A 27,647-nucleotide genomic window follows, 5' to 3' on the forward strand; every position below is an offset into this window, starting at 1 on the left:
TGCAGAGCAACGGAACGGACATACTGATGCGGACAGCACACGGTGTGCTGTCTGCGTTTTTTGCGGACCCATTGAAATGAATGGGTCCACATCCTATCCGCAAAAAAAACGGATCGGACATGGAAACAAAATACGGTCGTGTGCATGAGGCCTAATTGCGCTGAACCCACAGAATAAGGTGAGCGGTCAGTGAACAGTGAACGTCATAAAATCTAAACCCCCCCAAAAAACCTTGGCGAACTTGTACTTATTTTTTTCCGGATTTATCCCACAAACATTTTTTTCCTCATTTTCTGATATAAGCTATAGTAAAATAAACAGCGCCATTAAAAAATACTAGTCCTGCAAAAAAATAAAATCTGAGAAAAATAATAATTATATATGGCTCTTAGGTGAGAAAGGAAAAACGAAAATGAAAAAATAAATAAAAAATATATAAATAAAAATAGGCGATGCGCTGAAAGGGTTAAAGATATATGAAAAATGGGAAAACCGCATGCAATAAATTTAACTATTGTAACTGATCATAACCAGTTCTGGTTGGTGCAATATACCCAGCCACATTGTGGCTCACGGCTGCAGCGCCCCCTCAGGCCTGTGGTCTCAGGCGCAGTCTCTGGTCGTCCGTCGCTCAGTCCCTGTCGGGGCCCCTGCATTGGCGAGCAGCTCACAGGGAGGGGGCGTATCCTCCACCCAGTGGGCGGAGACAGGGGGTTGTCCGATGTGACTGTCCCAGCGATGCTACGCAGCAGACCGGTGTGAAGTGTGAGCTCCTGGGGACAGAAGCTGGGAGCTCGGCTGGAGGTTCTGCGGGTGGTGGTTGCTCCAGAGCACGGACTGCAGCGCCGGGAAGTGTCCTCCTGCCAGGTAGGTACTGCGCAGGGTCCGGGGCTGCACTTTCTTCTTGGACTCTGTAATGAATTGCATATGAGATGCAGCAGGACCCGGCCCCCCCCCCCCCCCCATTGTGGAGCGGAGACCCCAGCGGTGGGGGCTTCAGTATTAATGGCCCTTGTTTTCCCAAGAGGTTCTGCAGCAGCTGAATGTGTCATTTTAAGTAACTGCAATTAAAATCGTAGTTTTTTTTTTGTTGCCTTTTGGACTCTACAACTTCAGTTTTATTACTTTTTATTTTATCGATAGTTTTTCCTAATAGTGAATTATATTTCCGCGTCAGATTAAACAATCCGCGTGTAATTCCTGCGCATTGTACGAGCAGGCAGTCTCCGTGTTGCGCTCAAGTATCACAGCTCGCAGTTCACAAAGTTAGGATATGTGCTGAGCGTGAACAACGATAGAAATACACGGAAAGTGGCCGCGAACGCCGCAACGCGTGCGACAGCGAGTGTCAAGAAAGTCGTGAAACTGGAAAAGCCGCAGCTGCATTAAACTGGCATGTATTGTATCCTATGGTGGCAAAGTCACATGTGACCTGCGATCCAAAATCCGACGCAGTCGGATTTATTGTGACTGTCGCAGTCGTTTCGCAAGCCCATTGACAATCAGATGCCGGGTCACGGACGGTGCATCATTACAATTTTCTGTATATGTGACCCTCAGCCTAAGGGCTCATGCCCACAACCGTGTGTATTTTGCGGTCCGCGAAACACCGATCTGCAAAAAAAAACACAAAAAAACATCCGTGTGGAATCCTTTTTATTTTTGTCGCTGATCCATTGTAACAATGCCTGTCCTTGTTCGCAAAACGGACAAGAATAGGACATGTTCTATTATTTTTTTTTTGGCCGAACGGACATGGAATGCACACTCATTTCCGTTTTTTTTCAAGCCCCATTGAAGTAAATGGACCTGTAAAAAACAGAAGGGAAAAAAAAAAAAAAAAAAAAGTTTGTGTGCATGAGCCCTAAGGCCTCGTTCACATTTCCATTTTCCGCATGTACACATGCACCACATTGAAGTCTTTCAAAACCCCCTGCCAGAACACGGGCATCGTCAGTGTTTGGTCTGTTTTTTACTGACCACTGATCCAGGGGTTCGGGCTTACACCACAGATGCACGCTCTATTTTTGCGCGTGTTTTTACGGATCCATCACGCCTTTATAGTCTATGGGTCCATATTTTGCCCCTGTTTCACAGACCGTTGCTAGGAGATAGATTTTTCAGCTGAGCAGTGTCCGCGGAATATGGATGACACACAAAGGGTGAAGAACGGACCAAACACGGATCCATCCTGGACATCTTGATGGATTTTCCCCGGACATCAAATGGATGCGGAAATGTGAATGAGGCCTAAGGCTGGGCCACAGCAAGCATCGCATTGCGGCCTTTTACAGGCGGATGGTGCCACAGTGTGACCTCTGCAACCTCAGATTTATAAGAAATCCAATATTTATGCATTTATTTTTCTGGGGTCACTGCAGCTGGCGAGTTCTCGTGCGACGCTAGTTGCAGCCAAGTCGCCGCGTAGCCTCGTTCTAATCGTTGCATTTTTTGGGAACTTCTGATTGCTTTGAGCTGATAGAAATGTACTTTGTCTGTCCAGATATACACTACAGGAAGTTGCCGCCGTGAACCTGGAACGTAATGACTAGTCTTCAGCGAATCGAGCTTCGGATCGTAGATCCGAAAAACTTTGATTTGAATGCTGTCTCTGTACAACATTTAAAATGTACTGGTTCCGTGGAGCTAAACTTCGTTTCACCCGAAGCCGCATGAGACTTTGGTGAATGAATTCAGTATTAATTTCTGCATCTTTTAATACATTAAAATGTATTGGTTTCGTGGAGCCAAATTTCACCCAAAGTCGCGCGACTATTCGGTTTTTATTTCTGCATCTTTAAAAACATTCAAAATTCTGACTCCGAAGTTGGGTTTGGTACTGAGGTACCAGCCGGTACCAAACCCAACTTCGGATTCCTAATTTTAAACCCCTCACGTGACCACGCACATATTTTTTTTTAAATCGCATTCTACGAACTATAACTTTTTAGTTTTTTCATCAATGTACTTGTATGAGGTCTTCTTTTTTGCAGAACAAGTTCTAGTATTTAATGTACCATTTTGGGAACATATAATGATTGATTAAAGCCAGCTGTTTAGCTAAAATCCCTGTTGTTTGCGTCAGTAAAAAGGCGTATTAGTGGTCAGTTTTTGAACGAATCGGCTTCGGATCGATGGTGCGAAGCTCGGTTCGCTCAAGACTAGTAATGACCACCAAGTGTGGATTTTTCATGTAAATCAAAGTGGAGTCAATTATTATGATTTTTGTTCAGATCAGATCCTTCCTCCATAGGAAAATCAGTCTAGGGCCTCTTGCACACGACCGTATGACTTTTTCAGTATTTAGTGGTCCATAAAAAACGGATCTGCCCAAAATATGGATGACGTCCGTGTGCATTCAGTTTTTTGCAGAACAGCTGGCCCCTGATAGAACAGTACTATCCTTGTCCGTTATGTGGACAATAATAGGACATGTTCTATCTTTGAACGGAAATACGGAAACGGAAGGCTTACGGAGTACCTTCCGTTTTTCTTGCGGATCCATTGAAATGAATGGTTCCGTATACAGAACACAAAAAACGGAACGGAAACGGGAAAAAAAAACGTTTGTGTGCAAGAGGCCTAACTCTAAGTTCACATATGAGCGTTTTACAGCGCGTTCAAACGCGCTGTAAAACGCTCAACACGTGAAAACCAATGCTTCCCTATGGCCCTGGTTCACACTTGAGCGTTTTACAGCGCGTTTGAACGCGCTGTAAAACGCCCGACGCATAAACAAGTTCTTGAGCTTTTTTTGGGGCGTTTGTCGCGCGTTTTGGCCATAGACTCATTGGACAACACTGCAGTCAATCACACAAACGCGCGTCAAACTTGCGTTTACTATTGCATAAAAACACGCGTCTCAGAAACGCTCAGGTGTGAACCCAGGGTAAATCACATGAATAGGTGACAGTGACGTGTAATGACAGCGTAAACAAAATGACATTAGTTTCTTTAAAGAAGACCCGTCCCCTCTCCTGACATACCCCATTTCCCATGTAGGAACAGTCCTGGAGCATTTTTTGTTGTTGTGACTCTATGATGTGCCATTCTTTTATTATTCTTGCTAGAAGTTATGAATGAATTGCTAGCAGTTGGCAATGAAGGTCCAGCTGGGTGTTACCAGGTGGGGATGTGTTCCTGCACAGTCTGACACTATCCAATCAGTGTTGCCAGTGTCAGACTGTGCAGGGACACCCCCCCCAACTGGTAACACCCTTCATTGAAAGCTGCTAGTAATGCCTTCTTAACTTCTTGCAGGAATAATAAAGGAATGGCACATCATAGAGGGATAAGAATTAGTGCGTCAGAATTATTACATGGAGGATGCGAGTAGTTCCTAAAACAGACATGTGAGGAGAGGTGACAATCTGAGTGTTTGATACCGATGACCAATTGAGTAGGGTAGATCATCAGTATCTGGTGGGGCTCTGACTCTCACCCCCCCACTGATCACATTTTTGAAGAGGCTGTGGCGTACCAGTGAGGGCCATGGCCTTAGCTCTTCAGTATAAAACACTTAGAAAACCCCTCGGTTTGAAGGGATCGTTCACACGAACGTTTTTTGCGTTCTGTATACGGAAACATTCATTTTAATGGTTCCGCAAAAAAAAACTAACAGAATGTACTCCGTATGCATTCCAGTTTCCGTATTTGTTTTTCCGTTCCGTTGAAAGATAGAACGTGTCCTATTATTGCCCGCAAATCACGTTCCGTTGCTCCATTCAAGTCAATAGGTTTGCAAAAAAAAGGAACACATATGGAATGTACTCCGTATGTCTTCCGTATCCGTTCCGTTTTTGCTGAACCATCTATCAAGAATTTTATGCCAAGCCCAATTTTTTTCTATGTAATTACTGTATATGCCATACGGAAAAAACGGAACGGAACCGGAAACACTACAGAAACAAAAAACCTGAAAATCGGATCCAGGAAAAACAGCCCGCAAAACACTGAAAAAGACATACGGTCGTGTGAAGGAGCCCTAAATCTGTAGTATGTGCCCTTAACCTGTGCCTGGTAAAGGGCTGCTGTGTTGTGCCATCCGTGTGTCATCCCTGCTTCACTGACGTTGCTGAGCTAAAAATTAGTTTCCAAAGAATCTCCTATTAGTCTTCGGCAAAAAACGGACGCAACACGGACACAACACAGGTGTGTTAGTGATTTTCACGGACCTGTAGACTTCAATGTCAAAGTCAAAGTAGTGCATGACCCCTGTGATTTGTTTACTGACCCACGGTCAGTAAAAAAATACTGATGTGTCAGCTAACACATTAAAATCAATGGTTACGTGTGCTGTCCGTAAAAAATGGAGATGTAATGAGGCTGCAGTAGAGTTATGTCAGTCTGTTAGTCTCCACTCTTGTTCACACCTAGATCTACATGGGCCATAAGCACATGTCCTGGATGTTGTTGTCTATCAGCAGCTGCATGTAGTTTATACGCATATGGGGGATGAGGATACTTGGGTAATCCGTGTCACGTGCCTGTGGTTTAATTCCTATCATATGAAGTTCATGGAAAATGTGAACAAGGCCTGATGCGCACAGCCATATTACAGACCGCGGCTGTGTAATAGAGCAGCCATTGTCTGCTGTGTGCCCGTACCGTGCCTCTGTGGATCTGACTGTATATAGTGTTGGATCTGCAAAAACTCTTCCATTACAATAATACAACCGCATGCATCCGTCATGAACGGATCCGGTTGTATTATGTCTTATATAAGCCATGACGGAGCCGTCTTGAACACCATTGAAAGTCAATGGGGGACGGATCAGTTTTCTATTGTGACATGAGAAAACGGATCCGTCCCCATTGACTTACATTGTGTGTCACTACGGATCCGTCTTGCTCCCCACCACATCCCTTGCAGCGTTTTTCTGTCCGCGATGGGGACGCAACCAAACGGCATTTTGGTGCATTCCGTTGATCCTATGACGAATCTCATTTGCGGAATTGAAAACGCTAATGTGAAAGTAGCCTAATGATGTAGCATCTCGCCACTACTAAAGTACATGGAAGGCATCTTTCCTGGAGAAAGTGCCTGGGAGATTTGGCAGCTCCTCTGGGAGGCCGGGAGCCTCGCAGACATTCCTCGAGAGTTGGTAACATGCGCACAACCGTATTCGTTTTGCAGTCTGCAAATTGCGGAGCCGCAAAGTACGGATGCAGTCCTTAGTGCGTACTCATTTTTTGCAGACCCGTTGACCTTGCAGACAAGTACACCCCGCACTCCCAGCGATCAGCTGTTCCCTTCAATGGGAGCAGTGCTGCAGTAACAAGCTCCGTCCACCATACAGTAGATGGTGCTGTGTAACTCGGACTGGCTGATTAGGAGGGTGCAAGTCCGTTCTGCAAAACAAATAGAACAAGTCCTATTCTTGTCTCTTTTGCGGACAAGAACAGGCATTGTTACAATGGATCCGCAAAAAAAACTACAAAAAAACGGATGTAACACGGACATCACATAGCTGTAATGTTTTTTATTTTTGAGGATCCGTGTTTTGCGGAACGTAGAACGGTCGCGAGCATGAGCACTCATCTATATTCCACGGACACTGCTTAGCTGAAAATTAATTTCAAAAGCATCAGTGGTCAGTAAAATCAGACCAAACACGAACACAACACGGATGCAATCTATGTTGTGTCTGTGTTTTTTCACGGACCCATAGACTATAAAGTGCGTGTTTGGTTCACATCACGGACCAAAGTAGTGCTTGTCTCCATAATTTTATCACTGACCCAGGGTCCGTAAAAATAATACTGATGTGTGAACAGACCCACTAAAACCAATGGGTACGTGTGCTGTACGTGGAAACGGAAATGTGAACGAGGCCTTACAGTAGTAGAAAAGTGGATGAGATTTTAAATAATCTTATCCATGCGCTGCAGAAAATTTGTGCACCAGAATCTGCATGTAACATGACCTGCGGTGCGGATTTTAGTCTGCGGAGTTCTTCCTTTGACCCCGTTCACCTGCAGTGCTAGGGGTGAAACCTGTGTAATTTACACTATGAATTCTACAGCATTCGATGCAGATTTTGCTGCTTCGTAATGCAACGCCGTGGAGAGTCTTCAGTGGTCCTGTCTATGTAGACATACCCTAAAGGGGTGAGATATCCCTAAAAAATGCCAGTTGTGTGCACAGAGCCTGTACTCAGAATAAGCCTCTGTGACTCTCTACCACAGCACCGTATTAGCGGAAATATTCTCCGCATTCCTCGGTATGTGACTAGTACGGCGCCATACACTGTTATGAGTGCTGTATTATGACTCCATACAACTTGTGGCTTGTACAGAGCGGTATTATAGCTTTGTACACGAGGCCTTCTAATTTGACTAAAAATTGTTCCAAAGCAGCATATTTTAGGTGTCATGCAGGAGGGCCTCCGACCTCACAGGTGAGGTTTTATATCCTGCTCTATGACCATCTGGTAGTTTAGAATACATTTTAATGCAGCACTTGTATATAGTGTTTTATTGCGGCTTTATAACCCGAGGGTAATTATCATCCACTTTGTCCCCGGACATCTCTAAGCCTTTGACGTCCTCTGATTGAGGCTCCAGAGCTATTGGCCACTCATCATTTTAAATGCTTTCAAAGTAGTGGGACTCGGCCAGGATGCAGGAGAACCATTAGGAGAACCGTTGCCTCAGGCCGCGCTGCTGGATGGTTTGCCATCGCTATTCATCACGGTATTCATTGCTGATTCTTTACATTTGTGATGCTGAATAGAATAATAGCATCATCAAGTACGTGCTGTATATTAGTATGGGAAAGCATGGATATGCAAAAAAAATAATAAGTCGTCATTGTGGACAGTAGAGTCCTGCCCTTGTTTGTTTGCTCCCCATTATAGATCCCTAAAGAAGAAAGGAGGAGTAGAGCTGAAAGAAATCTGAACTGTCATTTGTCTGACCCTTGTCCAGACTTCCCACTTTGTTAGGCTACGTTCACACAAACGAACTTTGGGCCCACTCCCGATCTGCGTTTTCGCTGACCCGTTAATTTGTTTGGGACCACAAAAAATGCAGACAACACATGGACGTCACCTGTTTGCTATCCACATTCACACACTTGCCAACATTTCACTTGATTCGGGCATATAAGCCCCGCTTCCAGGAATGCCCTGAACCGCCCAGAAAAAAAAAAACCAAAAAACATATGGGCGGGGATTTCTGTTTGCCCCACCCATTTTTGGCCCGAGACGGAGTGAATTTGCTGGGACTGTCTCTAAAAATCAGGTACAGTCCCGCCAAATTCGGGACAATTGACAGCTATGCATTCCTGTGAACGTTCTGCAAATATAACATATCCTATTCTTGTCCATTTTAGAATCTGTATTTCTAGAATAAGGAGCAAGGAAAGTGAGAGATGCACGTGGGCGATATCCATATTTTGCAGGTGCACAATTTGCGGTTCACAAAACAGATACGGTTTTATAAATGTGGGAGATAAGTGGCTACTCTATGTCAAAGAGAGAAAAAAAAAAAGAAATCACGTTGGACAAGTTGAAATGCTGCCCATTTGATCTTGGGGCTTCCCCCATAAACATGGGACGTTCAGTGGATTCAGAAACACTCCTGAACCTGAATTTTCTGGCCATACATTTCGTTTCACCCTTGAGCTGCTTCCTCTTAAGCTTTCCCATCTATGGAAACTGGTGTAAAGTAGAACTGGCTTAGTTGCCTATAGCAACCAATCAGATTGCACCTTTCATTTTTCAGAGCTCCTTTGGAAAATGAAAGGTGGAATCTGATTGGTTGCTATAAGCAACTGAGGGTACTTTCACACTAGTGGCAGGGGACTCCGGCAGGCTGTTCTGGCATGCAGTACTTTTAGTCCGGCTTCCTCTTGGCGTGCGCTGCCGCCGGAACTCCGCCCCCGCCCCATTATAGTCAATGGGGACGGAGCGGCAGTCCGGGGACACATGTGAACTAGCGGCAGGATGGATCCGACAGGCTGTTCACCCGCCGGAACAGCCTGCCGGAGTCCCCTGCCACTAGTGTGAAATTAGCCTTAGCCAGTTCTACTTTACACCAGTTTGATAAATCTCCCCCCAGTGTCTTTGTGGAGTTTGTGGGAGGGGGTTACACTTCACCCCATACAAATGTCCATTGTGACGGCTTAGCGTAGAAATTTTTTGCATTGTATTTAGTATTGAGTGAACCAAAGTGGCCTTCGATCAGAATTTCATGAAAAATTTGCTGAATTTCCTTGCGCTTATGTTAATGAATCGATTTCCCCTGAAGTGGCAGTAAAAAAACAAAACAAAAAAAACAACATGCATGAGCCGCCGCGGCCATCTTGATTGAAGATATCGTCCAAAGTCTCATGCACGGTGACGTATGACGTCACTACATGTCTTTAATCAAGATGGCTGCGGCGAGCTCTTCGCTATCAAATGGATAAGGTGGGTATTCTTTTTTTTTTTTTTTTTTAACTTATAAAAATGAAAGCTTTCAGGGTTTAGATGCCACAATCAGCGATGAATGTGGTCTCTGAGGGGTTCAATGATGGGGGCTAACTGAAATATTGGCGTGGTGTTAAACAGGCAGGAACTTGTGGCCCGTTGCTAATGGCGATCCCCACCAAAAATGCATACGGTGGAGGATGCCCGCAGTGGACCACAAGTACCACAATAGACATCCTACACAAGATAGCAATTATGTGGATGTGATAACCAATATAACAATATAATAACATTTGCAAAGACAGGTGCACTCTGCAGTCTTACTAAACCCTCATACTAATGTTAAAATTGAGAGATTAGCCAACATATCCTACTGTGGAGGACATGTCTGAGCCCGAGCACCGCACCAAGGTTTCTCAAGTAGCTCGGGTCCTAACACTCACCTGCCTGTGCCATATGGGCAATACCAGGAGCCAGTGGACAAATTGCAGGAGCGTGAGGACCGACTCATAGCCAACTCGCCAGTTACCTCCAGCATGTAGCCATGCTTGCAATGGGAGGAAGGAGGAGCCTGCGAGTCCCACTCAAGACTAGCTGATATGGCCCAGGCCTCGCAGGTGCACCTAAATGTAGCCTGTGGATGGAAAGCAGGCACATTTAAATTGGAGTTTATACACCTCCTGGTATTGCCCATATGGCACAGGCAGGTGAGTGTTAGGACCCGAGCTACTTGAGAAACCTTGGCGCGGTGCTCAGGCTCAGACATGTCCTCCACAGTAGGATATGTTGGCTAATCTCTCAATTTTAACATCAGTATGAGGGTTTAGTAAGACCACAGAGTGCACCTGTTTTTGCAAATGTTATTATATTGTTCAATGATGGGGGGGCAGCGCAATCGCCATTCCCCGTCATTGCCCCGCTGCATACAAAGAAATGCGCTTTGTGATGAAGTAATTTGTCACAAAGCTAATTTCTTTGCAAAATTCGGCAAAGCAACCGAATTGAGTTTTCCATAGCGTCACTTATCTCTAATTGTAGTGTATAAAAAAGAAACGGTAGGGACTTGGTGGATTTGGTAACTATGGAAATTGAAGGACAAACAGCATGGCCACCACTGCAGTTCCCTTCATGGACCCCTTCACACAGTGTTTTTTCTGGCTTCACAAAAAACACTGCACATTTTAAAACACCTGTATTTTATTCAGTTTATAATGTATTTTTATAATGTTTTTCGTGGTGTTTTGGTGACGTTTTAAATTAGTGCATGTATGTGTCCTGGCATTTTTTTATGTCCTATAGAAAATTTTTGGAAATACTCTAGAAATGCACCATACTTGATGAGCACTGAGAAGGCAACGGCACTTGCAGGAACGTGGTGGCTTCTGAAACAGCTGATCGGGGGTGGGAGGAGGTCTGACACTCAGTACCCCCGCCAATCAGATACTGATGACTAGAGATAATTGAAACGACTTCGGATGGTTCTAATACTGTACGGAGATTCCTCTCTGTACAGTATTATAATGGCTCCGATGAGCCGAAGATATTACTTTGCGAAGTTGTGCATGACTTCGTATAATAACTTTTTGGAAATTATTACTGTAAAAAACCTTTAATTCCTAAAGTTATTATACGAAGTCTCGCACAACTTCGCAAAGTAATAACTTTGGATGAAAACGCTTCCTCCACCTGCTGTTTCATCCCATCTAAAGGGACCTTTAGTGACGGCTGTGACGGGGAATGTAACGCCACCCTGCAGTGCCTGAGCTTATAGATGACATCTACATATAACCTACACATGCAGTTATAAGGAGCCTGGATCACCGCAGACCGTGATTTGAGAAGGGAGAGTTCACGTCATTGTTTATTTTTCCGTTCTTCTGATCCTGCATGCAGGAATTTCTTTTCCCAGTCTAAAATAATGGATCTCTGATGGAAATGGCCCGGATGCATAACTGGTGCTCAGGATCCGTGTTTTCACAGGATCCATTTTTTTTTTCTTTATTTTTCTGTTCTTCTGAACGATCAGAAAAACAGGAAAATAAACTGTGATATGAACTCGGCCTTAGGGTCCATTCACACGTCCGTTTTTTCTTTCCTGATCTGTTCCGTTTTTTCAGGAACAGATCAGGACCAGATCTGGACCCATTCATTTTCAATGGGTCCTGGAAAAAATCGGACAGCACAATGTGTGCTGTCCGTTTCCGTTGTTCCGTTCCGCATGTCCGTTTAAATATAAAACATGTCCTATTCTTGTCCTGAAAAATCGGATCCTGGTACAATACAAAGTCAATGGATCCGCAAAAAACGGATGACATTCGGATGTCATTCCGTATGTCATCCGTTTTTTGCGGATTCCGTTCCTGGAAACACATAACAAATTTTTTTTTTTTTTTTTTCAATTTTTTTTCAAAGAAATCCAAACAACTTTATTTGATTATTGAAATGCATACATGCTTCCGTTTTTTGCGGATCCGCAAAAAACGGATGACATACGGAAACATTTTCAGGAACAACGGATCTGCAAAAAACGGACCGTTTTTCAGGATGAAAAAAAACAGGACGTGTGAATGGACCCTTAGTAGCATAGAAGATGTTTACAGCTATCTCATAGGTTCACACTGGAATGGGTGACGTAAATTCTCTTTGAGCCTCTGCTGGACATTAATGATCAGATATTATGGATTTTCCTTTCTTTGCTGACCTTGGAAGGTCATAGGTCTTACATGAACAGTGGTTGACAATTGACTTCTGTATTAAAAGTGTTGATTTAAGTAACTTTTCACAGGGGCCCACAGTCTGCTTCATACTTACCTGCTCTGGTCCTGCACACTGGCTCCTGTGTGTCCTTCCTCTGGTCTGTAGCTTGTTTACTTCTTCCCTGGCATGGGCATGATGCTCTGCTGCAGCCAATGACTGTCGTCAGTGGTGACATGTCCACAAGAGGCACATCACCCCTGAAGCCAATCATTGGCTGCAGCAGATGAACTGATCATGCCTATCTCGGAGGGGAGGTAAACAGTTTGTGGACTGAAAGATGGACACATTCAAAGCAACTGATTGGCGGGGGTCCTGGGTGACCCAATGTCCCCCTCTACCATGCCAGAGGATAGTAGAACCATTTATTGCATGTCATTGTTGGGGAAGGCTCCTGGTTCAGATTTTACATCGGCTTGGTCCCGAATGGGAATCTGTCACCAGGATAATGCTGTCCTGTCTGAGGTCAGCATAAAATAGTGACAAAGGTGGAGAATCCAGCACTGGGTCATCTACTATTTGCTGCTAGATCTTTTTTATTTTTTTATGAAATCAGCTGCAGTGACACAAGCGAGGAGTCCACGTATTCATCAGCGGTGGGCTTCCTTTGCTGTCTTGACGCTTTCTCCCTATATTGTGCGTAGGAAAAAAAGCTGTCTATCAGCCGACAGGTGAGTGTGCGTGGGGACCCAGCATCCCATGAATATCAAGTACTTCATTGTACTGTATTACAAGGACTCTAGCCACGGCTCCCGCTGCAGTGATTTTATGCAGTGTATGGTGACAAAAAAATAATGGACCCAGTGCTGAAGTCCGAGTCTCTGTTCCAAATTTCATGCTATCCTCAGACAGGACGGCATAAACTTGGCTACTTTCACATCTGCACTGAGGATCTCAAAATCAGAACAAAGTGGTTTAGTTTGATTTAATACCGCTACGTTACTTTAGGATGCGGTTGTGTTAAGTCGAAATGGAAAAAAACGGATCAGTCACTAAAAATAATGTAAGGGTCTATTCACACGTCCGCAAATTGTGGATCTGCAAAACACGGACACCGGCCATGTGCGTTCTGCATTTTGCGGACAGCACATGGCCGGCACTATGAAGAATTTTCTTGTCTGTGGCTGCGGACAAGAATAGGACATGTTCTATTTTTCGTGGGGCCGCGGAACGGAAGTGCGGATGCGGACAGCACACGGTGTGCTGTCTGCATCTTTTGCGGCCCCATTGAAAATGAATAGGTCCGCAGCCTTTCTGCAAAATTGCACGTGAATGGACCCCAAGTCAATGGGTGACGGATCAGTTTTTTTTTTTTTTTTTTTTTTGGATCCAGAAAAACTGATCTAGCACCACTGACTTACATTGTTTTTAGTGACAGATCTGATTTGTTCCGTTTCGATGACCGGACATAAAACCGCAGTTTGCAGTGGTTTTGTGTCTGGTCACAAAACTAATCCATCCTGAACGAAGCATACCCCATTCACAAGACATTGGCCCTAAACTGAACTGTTTTGGTCCGGTTTTATGATCCTCTGCCAGATCTCAAAACCAGAATGCCACAACACTGATGTGAAAGTAGCCTAACTGGTGGCACTATTGGGCCGTTATTAGACTGGGAGGATTTTTGCAGCAGATTTTACTCTTTGCAATGCAAACACTACACAGGCAGAGTTTGCAAGAAGTGTACTGGTTTGTCTGAACGTACTTTGGCCTGAGGCGTATTTTGAATCCGTGGATGCAGATCGCACGCTGACATGTAGCAGCACACAGGATGTCATCCGTGAACATAGATCACGTCCCTCTCTTGTCTGTATTGTGGAAACTGAAGGCATTGGGTCTGGAGTTATTCGCAACAGCCCTGCAAGCGATTCCGAAAATAATTTCATTTCTGTGTATGAAACTTCTGCATATTTTAGGAGCAGTTCAGCAAAGGTCACCTGGAAGCAACATCTGGCTCTGCCATGTAATCTCATGTACTAAGCTGACCTGTTGGTGTGAGCACTCTATGCCTGTAACGAATGGATATCCTGCAGGTCACGTGAAGGACATGAGCGTACTAGCTATAACCATATAATAATGAATGCATTTTTTTACTGGGACGATCCAGCCTTGAAAGGGTATTTATACAGAAGTGCTCCCGCCTTACAGATCCCTAGTGTTACAGCTCAGGGTGTGACTGTAAAATATTCTCGATCAACACAACCTTAACCCAGCGATTATGTAACCTGCCGCACAATGCCAGGTTGTAGTAGCGAGGTGCAGCGGTCTATGGGAAATATGGGAATCTCTTTGTACTTGTCTATTGACGTGTTCTTAAGTCTCATCACAAGGTACAGTTTATCCTCCATGGCTTTGGTTCTCCAGCTGCTACAAAACAATGGGTGCCAGTGGGTGACAGATGTCATGGTATGCCTATACAGTGGCCTATGATGGAGGTTTATGATGGGTGTCAGTGGGTGACAGATGTCACGGCATGCCTATACAGTGGCCTATGATGGAGGTTTATGATAGGTGTCAGTGGGTGACAGATGTCACGGCATGCCTATGATGGAGGTTTATGATGGGTGTCAGTGGGTGACAGATGTCACGGCATGCCTATACAGTGGCCTATGATGGAGGTTTATGATGGGTGTCAGTGGGTGACAGATGTCACGGCATGCCTATACAGTGGCCTATGATGGAGGTTTATGATGGGTGTCAGTGGGTGACAGATGTCACGGCATGCCTATACAGTGGCCTATGATGGAGGTTTATGATGGGTGTCAGTGGGTGACAGATGTCACGGCATGCCTATACGGTGGCCTATGATGGAGGTTTATGGTGGGTGACAGATGTCACGGCATGCCTATACAAGTAGCCTATGATGGAGGTTTATGATGGGTGTCAGTGGGTGCAGATGTCACGACATGCCTATACAATGATGGAGGTGAAAATACTCCAGATATACACCGCCTACGGGAGGAGAAAGCAAGATGGCGTGAGAGCCTAAAGATGGCCATGCATATTTCATGTATGGTATCTGAACCCACTGATTTCGACATGACCTGCTAGTGTATGGGACACTCCCGACTCTTATCTGTTGACAGATATTGAGGAAGATAAAGATCAGGTAGCTGGAGCTCAGCTGCCTGTCCCTTCTGTTCTCAGGGAGATGGCAGCGCACAGTATACAGTTTTTTCCCCCTGTCCTTCTATATAGCAAAGTGTAGCAGATAACTATACAATAACTCCTATACAATAAAGATATTCCAATGCATAGCCGCTCAGTGCATGCCACAAGGACACTCTTGGCATATTCTGGTGCATCGGGGTTCTAAGGACACGGTACATTTGGCGCATCTGCCTCATGGGAGATGTGAACAGACCTTTAGGTCCCTTTCACACGAGCGTGATTTCCGCGCGGGTGCAATGCGTGACATGAACGCATAGCACCCGCACTGAATCCTGACCCATTCATTTCAATGGGTCTGTGTACATGAGCGTTGTTTTTCACGCATCACTTCTGCAATGCTTGAAAATCGCAGCATGTTCTATATTCTGCGTTATTCACGCAGCCCTGGCCCCATAGAAGTGAATGGGGCTGCGTGAAAAACGCATTGCATCCGCAAGCAAGTGCGGGTGCGATACGTTTTTCACTGAAGGTTGCTAGGAGACGTTGTTTGTAAACCTTCAGTTTTTTTATCACGCGCGTGAAAAACGCATCAAAACGCATTGCACCCGCGCGGAAAAAACTGAACACAATCGCAGACAAACCTGACTGAACTTGCTTGCAAAATAGTGCGAGTTTCACTGAACGCACCCTGAACGCATCCGGACCTAATCCGCAACGCCCGTGTGAAACCAGCCTTACTGGTGCAGGTTATTCGCATGGTGTAATACTAATAGCTAATTTTACACTCCCGGTGGGGGTGTCAGTTGTCAGACTCCCACCGATCTGTTATTGGTATACTATCCTGAGGATAAGTCTTCCATATTTGTAGCCAGGAGAACCCCTTTAATATGGCTGTAAGTCCTAATGATGTATAGTACCTTTTTTTCTGTGGCATGAAATTGGTTACTTGTGTCGGGAGTATAAAATTAGGTATTAGTACGAGACGTGATAAACCTGAATTCACACCTCCTATTTATTTCACATGAGGCAGATGTTTGGTACGGAGCAGTAATGGGCCTCCTATAGGGGTCCATCAGGCGGCCACTGTATCTGCACATGTCGCTGATTTCATATGGAGGTTCAGTCCTCGTGCAAGTCACGGATTAGCAAATACTGGCCATGGGTGTATTCAGCAATTTCCCGTTCCGCATGTCCCATCCTATGTTAAAAATGCCTATTGTCTGCCAAACGGACAAGAATACGGTATGTTCTATTTTTTTTTTGTGGGATGGCGCAACGGACATGCGGTTGTGGACAGCACGTGGTGCATCTTTTGTGGCCCAATTGAAATGAATGGGTCTGCATCCGATCCCAAAAAAATGTGGTTTGTGCACGCGGCCTTATTCTGTTGTATTCTTTATGTATAGAGTATTGCTTCTAGGGGAAGATATCTCCATACGCACACAATTCATTGGAGGTTGTACGGATCCACACAACGGAGCCATACGGACATTGTGCACGGGGATCTTCCATGTGCATGAGCCCTTATATGAGAGCAGGCCTAAAGTCCGCTGCCTACACACCTTCACAAGTAAGATGAGCTAATAAGTAGTCAGATAAGCCTATGTCATGGGTGGAGGTCACGTTGTGTGATGCATTCTGGTAGCAGCTATTTGTTTTTCTCTATGGAACGAGGTTATATCCTATGAGTCAAATGGTGTGACTGTTGCTCTGTACGGTGGCTATAGGTAGGTCGGTCACGTGGTGACTCTGTGCATCGTTATTTCACAGTACTACTTCATGATCGTTATGTGAAAACTATAAATCGAGACTGCAATCATAAATCCCATAAAATATAACCATTATGGTTAATCACCATAGATTTGTATGGCAGTGACATTTAACAGAAGTGAGTTATGCTTTGACCTGTCGTGGAGACGTCCCAGGATTCTGCACCTGTTGGGGCTTTGGGAATTGAGATCATCGCTGATGATTAGAATATAGGGTCCCATCAACCTGAGGCCACAGATATCACGTTGAAGACTTTTTATAGGAAAGGCACAGGTTTGACTGGATGGATTTTAACGTGCCTGACCAGAGATAAGCGTCAGCACCTGTGTCTGGCAGTTAGTGATCCCGTGTGGCAAAGCTAAGCATGGACGATGATGACTGCTATCTACGGCTAGTTTCACACTAGCAGTAAGGGATCCGGCAGGCTGTTCAGGTAGGGAACAGCCTATCGGAGCTCTCTGGATCCAGCGTTGCCGAACGGTACCTGAAAGCCTATAACTATAATGGGATCCAATGGAAATCCATTTGCAACACGGCAAATATGCCGTGGATTGGCTGGACAAAAAACGCTGTATAAAAAAACCTCAGAGACCATAAAACATGTCCCAGACAAAGCTAATACTAATGCTATTGTTACATAGTTGCAAAAGATTTCAACAATATTGATACATTATTGAACAGCTCTTCAGTTTAAAAAGAAACAAGCCCACCAGCCTGGGAATGGAAAGGGCACCCTTGGTGGTCAGGGCTGTCGCTGGGCATTCGAGTTTCATCTAAAGTCCACTGCTTACAGCAGGGGGGGGCCCATTGGGGGAAGCAGGGGAAGCGGCTCAGGAGGGGCCTGGCCGGGAGGTGGACTGAAAGTTTTTATTATCAGGGCCCCCTCAACAGTATTAGGGTACTTTCACACTAGCGTTAGAGTAATCCGGCAGGCAGTTCCGTTGCCGAAACTGCCTGTCAGATCTGGAAATCCGTGTGCAAACGGATACCAATTGTTTCCGGATCCGGATGCTGATCCGTTTGACAAATGCATTGAAATACCTGATCAGTCTCTCCGGTGTCATCTGGAAAACTGGATCCGTTTTTCCGGAACAATTGGTACCGGATCCGGCATTAATACATTTCAATGGAACCATTCCTGCAAGTGTTCCGGAATTTTGGCCGGAGAAAATGCCGCAGCATGCTGCTGTATTTTCTCCAGCCAAATACCGTAAAAGTGACTGAACTGAAGACATCCTGATGCATACTGAACGGATTGCTTTTCATTCAGAATGCATTAGGATAAAACTGAACTCAATACTCTAACTCTAGTACGGAACTCAATACCGGAAAACGTTAACGCTAGTGTGAAAGTACCCTTATACAGTACATGACATACAGTACATATGTGCAGGAATAGGACGGAGCTACTGCCTGACCTCGTCTGAGAGAGTGAATTTGACTAGCCGCAGGACTGAGGGTTGCATGGGAGGAGGGGGTTTGCTGGGGGGCGGGCCGTTAAATAATTTTCTGTCAGTTCTATTTACGTCACTGGCTTGCAGACATTTATCCATTTGGATTAGGGTCCTTTTAGACGGTCCGATTTCATTCCAGAACCAGCTCCGATGAACGATCTAACAAGTCGATCGGCTCTTTTTAAGAGAGGTCAATGCAGACCGAAAGGGGGATGAATGATCGTTAGTATGATTTTTGCTCTCCATTCAGTTTGCTATTGATGGCAGCACATTCCCCATTTGCTCATTTATAGGCTGATCCTTGCCCTGTTTACACTGGACTTGATGGGATCGAGCGTCCTCTTGAAGACTCAACTGGTTAATCATCAGCCTGTGAAAAAGCATATCTTAGCAAGGCCTAAATGAGCAACAAGTCGATTGATGCCCATTTAAAGAATCTTCACACCAACCAATGTAAACAGAAAATGGGGTGAGCGAATGTTAGTACGCAGCAGATACCCCAGGCATTACATGGGGCGATTTGCTGCCAACCAGGGCGCATCTTTATACCCACATAACAGATCTGGTCAGCTGACAAACTAGTATTTGTTTGTTTGTCAACTGTTTGTTGCTCTGTTTGCAGAACGCTCGTTCCTCCGATCATCGGTGGCCCTTATAGACTTATTCTGTAGGAATTTATAATGTACTGTATGATTAGTGTTGGAAGTGCCAGTTTTCAGCAGAGTTTCCCTTTAAATAGTATAATAAATCTGGTGCTTTAAAGTAGACCCCCCCCCCCCCCAAAAAAAAATAAAAATATATAAAAAGAGTCCATTCTAGATTTGGATCCTGCCTTCACTTTGCAGCTACACTGTACCAAAGGAGCCTTTATGAACATCTCAGCACAGCCTACGAGGACCAACAAGGATGTAAGTCATTCCGGGGACCTTGTCAAGCTCCTGTGGACACGTCTTGGTCTGATGTATCCCTTGTTGTACTGTAACAGTATAAGGAGAGCGTTGCGCTGTGGTGATCAGTGACTCTCACATTCTTGATGCTCATGAACAAGTGACAGCTGGCAACGAGGGATCTGCTCACTCTGCATTTAATGCATGACTTATCTAATATCGTCTTTCTGTCAGTCACTGAAAACCATCATCTACAGTGAAGTGACCAGATGACGAACCATTCTAGTACACTATGCAGACATGAAATAATATACACTCCTTAGATTACATTGTGCAGAGATGGTTAGCTCCAGCTGGTCATGAAAGGTCAATATATAGAAGAACACCTCATTGGTGCCAGAATGGTTTATTTAAAGGCACACTTCAATCATTTTGGTTAACTGCGAATATATGAATATTCTATACCACTTTTTTAAATAAAAAATAATTGCTCCATGTATTCTACTTTCTGTTCTTGCTCTTGAACTTCCTCTTTGTTTGGAATTTTAGCACAGCAGGTATTCTCACCTAACAGGTTGTCCAAGATTTTTTTAACTGATGAGTCTGGATAGGTCATCAGTATCTGATCAGTGGAGGTCCAACACCCGCGACCCCTGCAGATCACCTGATCGGGAAGGTACCGATGCTTGCATTAGTGCCGTGGCCTTTTCGCAGCTTTGCCTAAACCATGTGACATCACGTTCATTGGTCACATGACCTAGGCACAGCTTAGCCCCATTGAAGTGAATGGGGCTGTGTGCGATACCAAGTACAGCCGCTATACAATACATGGCGCTGTGCTTGAAGAGATGAGCGAAGGCCGTGGCACTACTGTGAGCGCCGGTGCCTGATCTGCGGGAGTCCCGGGTGTCACACCCCCACTGATTAGATACTGAAGAGCTATCCTAGGATAGGTCATCGGTTAGAAAAAATCTAGGTCTAACAAGAGAACAATAGAGCTGTGATAGTGTTATCCTAGTAATTATCATGAGGATTACCCTTCAGATAACTTCTTCACACAGCAGTAGTAAACTGACCATGAATTACCTGTTTATGTAGGAGTTTTAGCTCGGTGTGCTCAGGAGTTTTAGGTCAGTGATTGCTACAGGACAACATGTTCCATTTTATTTTCTATTTCATAGCACTGCTTAAAGATACACTTTTTTGACAGAAGTCCCCATCCCCACCACTAAGCAAGGCTACGCTGGTTCATACTTGTTTCTGGTCCATGGGCCACTTTATCAAACTGCACAACTACCAAGGGCTAATCAGACATTTAGGGTATAACCTTCGGACTACAGGACATGGACAACTGGTGGGTCCTGATGGTTGAGGGCTGTACAGAATAAAATGCATGCATCCCCCTGGGCCATGTTGTGCGCCGCTGACTTAAAGTGAACCTGTCATCTACTTTGTGCTGCCCATACTAACGGCAGCATAAAGTAGAGACAGGTGAGTTGATTTTAGCGGCCTGTCATTTAAAAGTTATAAGTAAGTGGTTGCCGAGAACAAACATCACAATCATTGCAGACTGGGCCTGGAAAAGAGTCTTGGCCACCGGAGAAGAGTCCTGGTTATTCATAAATTCCTGCTCTCCTGCCCACCTGCTGATGACTGACCGTCTTCTACCTAGTTTTCTCCCTTTCTCTCTAGGAGAGAACTGCCAATCATCAGCAGATGGGGAGAGAGCAGGAGATTAGGAATAACTCTGACTCTTCTCAGGTAGATTTGACTGTTTTCAAGGCCTGGGCTGCAATGATTATGATGCTGGTTCTCAGCAACCACTTACTTTTAACACACCGCTGAAATCAGCATTTCTGTCTCTATTTTATGCCCCCCTCAGGGAGGTCAGCATAAAGTTGATGACAAAATCTTACCGACCTAAATTACTAAAGAGTTTTTTCAAATTTGAATGATTTTTCATTTTAGGTGCACTGAGGTAAGACATACTGCTGGACATACTGTAGGGTTTAACTATTACTACTCCATGTGTGAGCCTGGTCTGAGGAATATGTTTGCTTCATCGGAGACTCATTCATGGGAATAAACTGGGAGGTTCCACATGAAACCGCCTTGTAGCAGATGACAATAGCAGATTATTAGCCCTGCGCAGGTTGCTCAGATCAACAGGCCAGTCTGGCAGGACCAGTCCTACAGGACGTTCATTTACATTTATTTTATTCACAGTGTACTGATCCTCATACGGCGTGAATCTGTATGTGGTAGAATGATTCAGTATTCCAGCTATGATAGAGAAGAGTATGTCATGATCCTGTACTGAATGTGGTTTTACATGAGACTGCACAGGGAAGATGGCTCATGGATCGGCTAGGAGTGATTGTATTATCCATGGTACTACCGGAGATGACGCGTACAGAGCTCTGCTATCTCCAGCTGTCCCTTAGAGAATGAATGGAGCAGCAGGGCGCGCGTTCGACATGCTGCTTCATCAGGACTGGGCAACCAGGCCGTCTTTCTTGGTATTCGGTGTGGGTCCCAACGCTTTGACTTTCGTTAATCAGTTACTCCCAGGGGTCAAGTCCTGGGAAAAAAAGTGTGGGAACTCACCCAAGATCCACTGCAACCCCCCCCCCCCCCCCCTCCAAAAAATAAAAAAGCACAGAAAGTCTAGCATGCTGTAATTTGTGCCGCTGCGGACTAAAAAAATAAATAAAAAAAATAACACTTTTAGAAAAGTTTGTCCTGGGATTCGATCTCATGACCTCTACACAGGAGAAGCCAGGCATATGCCCTCACAGCTATGAAAGCTGTCTAGCTTGTTACTTTAAAAAAAAAAAAAATATAAGACTTCTACTGTAGGTAACTTTGCCCACTGTGTATGGATGTAGCAGAGCTGGGTGTGTTGGGGCAGCTGTCATGTGTATGGTTGTACACTAGGTATCAGTAGAAGTATCAGAAAAAGAAAAAAAAAACACTTTTAGAAAAGTTTGTCCTGGGATTCGAACTCATGACCTCTACACATTACAGGCAAGGCATTTACCCTCACAGCCATAAAAGCTGTTGAGGTAGTTGCTTAAAAAAAAAAAAAACTAAGACTTCTACTTATACCTAGTGTACTGATACCTAGTGTACAACCATACACATGACAGCTGCCCCAACACACCCAGCTCTGCTACATCCATACACAGTGGGCAGCTGTCATGTGTATGGTTGTACACTAGGTATCAGTAAACTAGGTATCAGTAGAAGTCTTATAAAAAAAAAAAAAAACACTTTTAGAAAAGTTTGTCTTGGGATTCGAACTCATGACCTCTACACATCAGAGGCAAGGCATTTACCCTCACAGCCATAAAAGCTATCTAGGTAGCTGTTTAAAAAAAAAAAAATAAGACTTCTACTTATGCCTAGTGTACTGATACCTAGTGTACAACCATACACATGACAGCTGCCCCAACACACCCAGCTCTGCTACATCCATACACAGTGGGCAGCTGTCATGTGTATGGTTGTACACTAGGTATCAGTACACTAGGTATAAGTAGAAGTCTTATATTTTTTTTTTTTTTTTTTTAAGCAACTACCTAGACAGCTTTCATGGCTGTGAGGTTAAATGCCTTCCTCTAATGTGTAGAGGTCGTGAGTTCGAATCCTAGGACAAACTTTTCTAAAAGACATTCTAAATGAATGATCTCGTAGTGAAGGAGATGATGTCATTAGGGGGCGGGGCGCCATGAGAGGAGTCGCAGGCAGCTTCCTCTCAACTGAAGCCGCCCCTCCTCCCTTAGCCTGCCCTGCACAGTGCGCTCCGTCTCCCCCTGTGAATCTGATTCAGCCGTGTTCTCCTGACTTGAGGCTGAAAGGGAACGGCGTTCCTGCCATGAAAATAGTGCAGGAACGCCGTTCCCATGCGTTCCCCCTCCACTCGACCCCTGGTTACTCCCATCCAGTATGGCCTCGTTCACATCTCCATTTGGAGATCTGGCAAGCTCTTCCAGCACAGAGCAAACTGCTGGATCCTCTACCTGCAGCCCTCCAGTTGTTGCAAAACTACAACACCCAACATGCCCTATTAGCTGTAGGCTGCCCAGGCATGCTGGCTAAGTTATAGTTTTGCAACAGCTGGAGGGCCGCAGGTTGGGCATCCCTGCTCTACTTCAATGCCGTATCCCCATTGACTGCTGTGATCTGGCCGATTACTGGCATAAATTCTGGGTTTTGGCCAGATAAAAACCATTGCGTACAAAGATTTATATCCAGCCGAAACCCAGCATTTATGCCGGAAATTGTCCGGATCACTACCTGAACCCATTGCAGTTAGTGGGGATCCGGCAGTGAAGTTGAGGATCCGGCAGGCTGCTCTGTGCCAACACACTTTGCCAAATCTCCAAAAGAAGATGTGAACGAGGTCCAACTTGGCACAAAGTCCAATTCCAGGCAAAAAGAAAAAATTAAAGAAGACCTCTTCTGACATGTCTGTTTTAACCACTACATGCACCTACCCAACAATTCTGGCACTTCTATTTTTATGACTCTATGTTGTACCATTTCTCTGTTATTATTACTAGCAATTTATGAATAAATTGCTAGCAGTTTGCAATGAAGGTCCAGCTGGGTGTTACCAATCAGTGCTGTCAGTGTCAGACTGGTAACATCTATCTGGACCGTCACTGCAAACTGCTAGTAATTCATCCATGACTTCTACAAGGAATAATAAAGGAATGGCAGAACATAGAGTCATAAGAATAGATGCTCCAGAATTGTTATTACATGGGGAATGCAAGTAGTTACTACAACAGACATGTCAGGAGAGGGGACATAAATTCAGCTTTTGGTATTTTCCCTACAGTTTCCCCTAGTGGGTGCAGCTGAAGTCTGAGCTGAGCATGGCAATGGAGCAAGTTACTTAGGAGTCTGAATAAGAATTACATCAACCGTCCACGGCTGTTCCACTGTGTCTGATGACAGGCTTGTTGACTGTTTCCAATGATAACCAAACACATCTCTGCACTGTAATACAAGTTGTAACCCTGAGTCTCTACAATTAGTTTTGTTGGTTATATCTATATGAAGTGCAGTGCTTAATGGTGGACATACCCTTGTGTTACATGTGCACTTGGCAGCTGAGGACATCTGTGTTGGTCCCATGTGTCCACATTGCTGAGAAAAATGATGTTTTAATATATGTAATATATCCAACGGGGGCGTTACCATTACACCTAGAGGCTCTGCTCTCTACATCTGTCGTGTCCTCTGCACTTTGACAGGGTCAGGCAGTGAAAACGTCATCACATCTGGCCCTGTCAAAGTGCTGAGGACGCGGCAGTTGCAAAGAGAGCAGAGCCTCTAGGTGTAACGGTAACGCCCCCGTTGCTCCTAGAGACTCATTTGCATATATTAAAACATAATTTCTCTCAGCAATGCGGGCACATATGGACATGGGACCAACACAGATGTCTTAACCTGCCAACAGCACATGTAACAGGTCAGCCAGTGTCATAGGTACAGATCTGATGACAGATGCTCTATAAAATCTCAATGACCACTTGTCGTGCATAAGCTCTATTGAATAATTTAGAGAGACCATGAGATTAAAATTGATTTAAATTGTGTGTATGTATAATGTTATGTATATACACCTATGTACCATACTCCAGTTTGGAACATTTGGGGAGATTTATCAAACTGGTGTAAAGTAGAACTGGCTTAGTTTCCCATAGCAACCAATCAGATTCCACCTTTAGTTTTTCAGAGCCCCTTTGGAAAATGAAAGATGGTATCTGATTGGTTGCTAAGGGCAGCTAAGCCAGTTTTCCTTTACACCACTTAAATCTCCCCCTCTGACTTCTCCAGCCTTCCTTGAGCTGCGGTCATATTTCTACGGTTTCCGGCACCTGCTTATTTTCCGTAGCTTTGTACCACTGAAGTGTGTTCTGAGCCATAAACCTGGAACAGCATGAAAATCCCGCTTTTATTTTTCTGTACAGTTTAATACAAAGGCGACTTTGTATGGCGGCACCTCGCTCGCAGTAATGGGTTACAGGTTTTAAGAAAGCAGAAAATCAGCAAGATCAGGAGTCATTTCCGAGCAGCGTGTAATGTGAGCACAGTGGATTTGGAGGAGGTATTGCCCTGCAGCTTGTTTTGAATTCAATGACCAGGTTACCACTTACCAAATGAGGCAATGCTTACAGATTTCGGTATTTTTGTGGCCCCCCCATAGACTACAGCAGGGGTGCAGCACCCCTCATGGAAGACTGGCACATGCTGATTTACTTTGATCAATGTATCTCACTATTTAAAGTCACGTTTTACACCGGTCTTTGATAATCCTCTGCGCTGCCGGAGGATGCACTTAACATATGACGAGGCGCAGGCGTGTACTCCGCCAGTCCGTGCATCTAGATAGAAATCTATTCTAGCCCCTGACTGGAGTAGATTCAGGGGCGGCCTGGCCATAGACCCTACAGGGAAATTTCCTGGTGGGGCGATGCCCAGTAGGCCTGCCAAGCCCTCATCATGGCCACCGGCAGGGTACACTGCTGCCTAGCTGATCTGCAGGGGTTCTGGATGTTGGACCCCCACCGAAGTCACACTGCCTTGGGCAGGGTCGATTTGATTTAAATCATAGTTTTTTACATAAAGACTAATTCTTGCTGGTATAACTTATAATGTGCAAGTTGATGAAGATTTTTAGAATAACAAGTTTTCATATTAGTTTGATTAGGTTGATTCTGTATTTATAGGTTTGTAGAAGTTAGGATTAAGGTCTTTTTCTCAACTCTGTTCATGTTATAACATATTTTTGCTGTGAAGAAGAGGCATGTGATCTCTGCTGAGTCAAATTCAGTTTTGAGAACTGCAAAAGTAAACCAAGCATCTGTGAGAATATCTTGTAGGCAGAGAAACTGCCCAATAATCTTACAAAAACCTCTGGAAGAGCATGACATTGTGAATGGAATTTATTTACCCCAAAAATTAAACATATACAGCCTTATTCTACATACTTAAAAAACTAATCTTTATTTCTTGAGGGAATAACCTTTGGATGGTAATATATTTTCCTCATAAAGCATTTTAAATAAAAAATATCTGATTTAAATAAAATAAAAATCATATTTTTTTTTTTTTTTTTTATCCACCCTAGCCTTGGGTCTTCAAGGGGCTGTCCATAAGTAGAAACAAAGTCAGTTTTTTGTCTGGTACTTGGGCAACCCTCTTTATTTGAATGAGAATGAGCTGCAATACCAGCAACAGCCCATGGACAAGAGTGGCACTGTTCCTTTGTGTGAGCTGGGACATAGTTTTTTTCCCTTTACATGAGCATAGGATTGTCAGTCTAAATTTCAGTAGTCACAATCCAGATAGCTGCCATTGTGCAGTCTTCACTGTGAAATTATCCTTCTTCTTGCTTTGCTTATCATGCAGACGACTGCTTTTGTGTATTCCATCGCCGAGTCAGTTAGGGATTTGAAGGGGTGCGCTCAGGTAGAGGGCAAGGGTGTGTCTGCACACATCCTAATACAACATAGCAGACCTTTGTCCTGACTGAGCCCCCTCCCCGCTATACTCTGTGCAAAGTGCTGTGTTCACATTAAAGAAATACACAAAGGCGATCCCTGCTGATTGTGTTTCCCCCTTGGCTGGAAAATAAATGAACGTTGAATGTTTCCTTAGGTGGCCCTGTATACTAAACACCTGCGTCTCCTTTCCTCTTTGAAGTCTGAGATTTTGTATTTATTGTCAGGTATTCAGAGTATAAACTGCAATGCACATGCGAGAACTGCCACTCCAATTATCCGCTCAGATGTCGCCACTGATATACTGGCTTTACACTGGGCAAGGAGGAACAGATTAATCATCCCCCCAGGGTGAATGCCCAAGGGGAATCTGATATCGGCTTCATACACTTTTTTGACTGTTAAACTGCCCATACGCATTCAATAGCTGTCGGGCTAACGATCGTTTGGCCAACAGCTCTCTCCTGACTCCCTCATAAAAAATATTCGGCTTGGCCAAATGTGTCTGTGTATACTATGGGGAAAGTGGAGAAAGCCGCTACCAGACACTTCTCCCGGGAGAACAAAAGGATTGGGTGAAAATATTAATTTTACCCGATCCTTGTCTTCCCCAACTTCATCGGTCGGGTAAGAAGCGGGAAGCGGGAGCTCCCCACACATATTACTGTCTCTGTTCTCTGTTGGTTTGGCTGACAAAAGTCTAATGTGCATGGCCAGCCTTACATTACACTAAATTTGGCC

At 44.5% G+C, this 27,647-nt stretch overlaps 1 protein-coding gene across 1 annotated transcript in view; it reads left to right on the top strand.

Annotated features, from left to right (window-relative positions):
* Window positions 1–722: 722 nt before the first annotated feature.
* LZTS2 (leucine zipper tumor suppressor 2) overlaps window positions 723–27,647 on the top strand; it is a 162,481-nt gene continuing 135,556 nt past the window's right edge. Inside the window, exon 1 of the mRNA XM_044296927.1 lies at window positions 723–867. The gene's annotated coding sequence lies outside the window, so the exon portion shown is untranslated. The remainder of the gene's footprint in view (window positions 868–27,647) is intronic.

The sequence above is a fragment of the Bufo gargarizans genome, chromosome 6, assembly GCF_014858855.1.
Source record: "Bufo gargarizans isolate SCDJY-AF-19 chromosome 6, ASM1485885v1, whole genome shotgun sequence".
NCBI lineage: Eukaryota > Metazoa > Chordata > Amphibia > Anura > Bufonidae > Bufo > Bufo gargarizans.